General features: G+C 37.4%; 1 pseudogene; it reads right to left on the bottom strand.

Moving 5' to 3' along the window:
* Positions 1–4,274: 4,274 nt before the first annotated feature.
* LOC118600601 lies at positions 4,275–4,390 on the bottom strand (annotated as a pseudogene).
* Between the last annotated feature and the right edge of the window lie 405 nt (positions 4,391–4,795).

The following is a 4,795-nucleotide window of genomic DNA, read 5'->3' as shown; positions in this document are numbered from 1 at the left end:
CCATGCCTTCTGCTGCAAAGAATTATATGTCATTCAAAATCACTCAGTGAACAATTGGGCCATGGTAGAGGCAGAGCATATGACCATGACACACCAAGTAGTCATTTGGCTAGTGTTGCCCATCATGAACTGGATTCATTCAGACCCACCTATGGAGCCACTTTACAGCAAGGGATGCAGCAGTGGCTTATGGCCATGGGGTCCATGGGTTCTATCTCAGACTGTATCCCCTAGAAGTCATCAGCCAGATAAAGAGATAAAATAGCCTCTTAAAGATGCATCTGAGGCTCCATCTTGGAGATGATACCCTATAAGGTTGGCACTGTTTCCCAAGATGCTGAATAAATCCTAAATAACAAACATTACATGGTACTGATTTATCCCTAACAGATAAAATACAGGAGTTTAGGGACTAAGAAATGGAATGGGACTCTCTTTTTATATCATCATTTTTAGTGACTTATTTGAGAACTCTGTATTCTCATTCCTGCTTTGGGCATTGTGAGTCTGGAGGTTCCATTATCAGAGTCTCATTGCATTTTAAGCTTCGGCTTTCACCTTGTCACTTTGGGCTCAATGTGCCAAGAGACTAGCAGCCAAGAAGAGGAATCTCTATCATGGTAAGAATATCCCATATCATCAGGAGGAGATAGAGCTACTGCTCCATAGTAGGGATAGGAAAGAATATGTTTGAGACTGGGATAACCCACTGATGCCTCTCTTGGTTTTCTCATGCCATCTTGTTGAGAGTAAATAGACACCATCAACAGCCCCCACCTGTGGAGGGCAATGGTAACTAGAGGCTCAGGTTCCTCAGAGATGAGGGTCTGGATTACCCAACTAGGCTAGCTGCCTGGATCTACAGAGGTGCTTAATGAGGGTGGATGGTAAAGGAGATAATGAGAATCAGTTATGGCTTTAAGATCAACTGCAGCAGCAAGAGATATACTTCATCCCACTAATCTAAGTGGCCCAGAAAACATGAGGCTTCCCAACCAAACTCCTGGAGAAGCTACTCCCAGATGGAACAAACTTGTAAGAAACAAGTAGAGTACACTATGTGATGGGCTTTTGTGGATTTCATGGATCTCCACTCAGATCTCCTCTTCATGGTTGGCTTATTCAACCCCAGTGGCTGAGAATATCAACTAAAAGCTTTAGCTGTTTTCAATGGACCTTGTTCTCAGCCACAGAGAACAGCCTTGCCACATGATGTACCCTCCCCTAAGGAGTGGCCTATAGCATTGGCCGATGTTAGTATACAAAGGTGCAGCCCAGTTGCCTCAGTTCAACACAACTCTGAAAGGTCATCTCAGTTCTAGAGCTTGCTATTATTGGATTAGCAGAAGTCTCAATTGCAAATACACTGTGGCCTGCCTTCTTTCTCTGCTCAACTCTATTTTCCTTTCTTCTTTGTAGGTGTATCTCCTTAAGAGATCTCTTCAATAAGTCTTCCACATGCAACATTTAGTTTCAGAGTATGTTTCCGGGAAATCCAATGGGACATTACCCTAGAAAGTAACCAAAAGTTTTCCAGCAAACTAAACCTACAGTTAACATTATTTGTAACCAGGTGGCAAAAATTGCAAACCTTGCTTATGACATTATTATTATTATTGTTGACTTCAGATACAATAAATGTTTATTGGTTCATACTTTAAGAAATATTTTTAAATGTAGTTTACCTGAATAATCACAACAAATATTTGTAGAACAGTAGTAGAACTTTGTGGAAAAGTATACAGTCATATGTCATTTAACAACAGGGCTGTGTTCTGAGAAATGCATGGTTTGGCAATTTCATCATTGGGCAAATATCACAGAGTGTACTTACACAAACCTAGATGGCACATTCTACTACACACCTAGGCTATAGGGTATAGGCTATTGCTTCTAGGCTATAAACTTGTATGGCATGTTACTGTACTGAATACTGGTATTTATACATCTAAACATAGAAAAGGTACAATAAAAATATAACAGAGAAGATAAAAAATGATATACTCATATAAGACGCTTACTATGAATAAAGTTTACAGGAATGGAAGTTGATCTGGGTGAGTCAGCAAGTGAGTGAGGAGTGAATGTGAAGGCCTACGACATTACTGTACACTGCTGTAGACTATAAACATTGTAAACTTAGGCTACGTTAAATTTATAAGAGAATTTTCTCCTTTCAATAATAAATTAGCTTACTTTAACTTTTTTACTTTATAAACTTTTTACTTTTTTTTACTTTTTGACTTTTTTTAGTAACACTTAGCTTAAAACACAAATACAGTGTACAACTATACAAAAATATTTCTTTCTTTATATCATTATTCTACATTAATAGCTATGAGTAATGTGTTGCACTATGATGTTGTAATGGCTATGACCTTACGGTGGCTACATTATCACACTATGACTTATAATAGCTAAGATGTCACTAGTCAATAAAAATTTTCAGCTCCATTATAATCTTATGAAACTACCATTGTTGCATTGTTTGGTCTGCTATTGACTGAAAAGTTATCTGGCTCAAGACTATAAGTGTTTAACATTAAGTAGAAATTTGTTGATTTTTAAGGGGAAATGTAGTGAGCTGGTAGAGGTAAAAGGGCCAAAAGGATCTATTCTCCTTTCATCTATTTATTTCATGAACTTTGTTTTTAAAATAATGGCTTTAGTTACTGATGGCTGAGAGAGAAGTATTTCTTGTCTAAGGAACTTAAAAATGAGAACTCCCTCTACCCAGTCTTAAGACAGAGTCTTATCATTAAACATTTCCACTCATTTTTAAATTTAAAGCTTTTGGTTTATTCTTCCTTCATAAAAAATGAGCTTTTCAATTTTCTACCTTTTCATTATCCATAATAAAAAAAAATGCATTTATAGAAGGATCGACCTAAACCCAATCTGACTTCAGTTATATTCTGTGCTATTTAGGAGGAAGATTACTGAAGGTCATGTCACATACACTGAAATGGATTCTTAGCCCAGGGCCATTTCATGGCATGCTAAGTGGAAGCCATATTAAGAAATTTTTTGAATATTTCTTAAGAAAATGTCTTCCAAAACACTGCCCTGAAACCAAAGTACATTGTACTAAATCCCTTCACGTATATTACCCATGGAACTGAGACCCATGTGATTGTGGTCTAAGCACTTTGGTTTATAGATGAGCATTGTGAGACATAGGGAGATTATTTCTAACAACTGGCACTTCTTTAAGCAGAGTATACTGTAATTATAATTGATATTTATCAAAATAACCCTCAGGCAATGAAAGCCTTAAAGAAAGATAAAATAAAATCATGTTGTGGATAATTTAGTGTAGTACTGATTACATTCTATCCTACAGTTCTCTAATTCCATGAAAATTGGTAAACATGCACAGTATACACAGAAACTCAATTAAGCAGTGGTTTTATATCACCTTGCTGTTTGGGTTGTCCTCTCCGCATCCCCAACTGTCCCCGCCAACATTTCACAGAGAAACTAGAGTTAGATGGGCAAGAATTTACTCTCTTTCTTGCATTCTCCTTATCAAATTTACCTGCCTCTCCTCCCATCCTTATCTCTTTGTCTCTAGGAAGAGATATGTCTCCTGCTGCCAGCAGCTAATCTCTGCTCTTCATCACCTGTCCTTTCTTGAGGGATCTAAAAACACCATTTACCTCCTCTCTCACCTTTATTTTCAACCTCCACTCTGATTCTTTCCTCTGAGTACAAATAGGCTCAGGTGCCTCCCATCTCAAAAAGAGATTCTTTAAATAGTCCCTTCTAGATGTCACCTGATGCTGCTTTCTTCACAGTCAAATTTTCTTGAGATTAGTCAACACTCATTGTCTTCACTTTTCACTTCCTGCACACTGCTTATTCCCACTGTCTTCTCTTATCACTCCGGAAACTGCCTTCACCTAGGTTTTAAATTGCTTAGTTCAATAAATGATTTAGTGTTCTTAGCTCACTTTACTGATTTGCAGAATTTGACACCATTAATTGTTTCCCCCTTCTTGAAATATTTCCTTTGATTTTTAAAATACCACACTTTGCTGGTTTTCTATCTTCCTCTTGAGTTGCAGCTTCTTTATTTTATCATTTTATTTTATTCTGTTCTGTTCTGTTTTATTTTTCTTTGTTTTCTTCATCTTTCTTCTCTTTGACTTCTAAAAAATTAATTAATTAATTAATTAATTAAATTTATTTATTTTTAGGTGAGGCAACCCTTGGTTGACTTAACAGATTGCAAGGACTTTGTTAGTTTACGATCACTTATTTTTTATTTTTTACACCTACAGCTGGTCTTCCTAGGTGGTCTCCCATCCAGGTATTAACCAGGCCCGACCCTGCTTAGCTTCTGAGATCAGATGGAATCAGGCTTGTTCAGGGTGGCATAGCTGTAGACTCCTCAATATTTTATTAAGAAAACTTTCAAGTGAGAGAAAAGTTGGAAGAATCGTGCAATGAACATCCACATACCTATCCCTTTCTCACTTGACCTTCTCACACCCATGCACACTTCTATCCCATGTGTCCAGTTTAGACCATTTCTGAGTTCGAACCTGTCTAGCCTAAATGGGCATTTCTACCTTAATGGCCAAGAGATATCTCAAACCCAGCATGGGGAAATTGAACTCATTATTCCAGATTCACTTTTTATATTTTCCTTCACTCAATCAGTCAGTCAGTCACTAAGTCCTGTCAATTCTATTTCTTTGTATCTCTTCACCCCGTCCAAGTTCAGCCCCTAATCATTTGTCTCAACTGCTTTTTCTGCAGCCAGGCTTGCTCGCTTGTCTTTAATTCACTC

Source organism: Rousettus aegyptiacus, unplaced genomic scaffold (assembly GCF_014176215.1).
Source record: "Rousettus aegyptiacus isolate mRouAeg1 unplaced genomic scaffold, mRouAeg1.p scaffold_m13_p_3, whole genome shotgun sequence".
Classification (NCBI taxonomy): Eukaryota; Metazoa; Chordata; class Mammalia; order Chiroptera; family Pteropodidae; genus Rousettus; species Rousettus aegyptiacus.
This window is presented reverse-complemented; position numbering and strand designations above follow the sequence as displayed.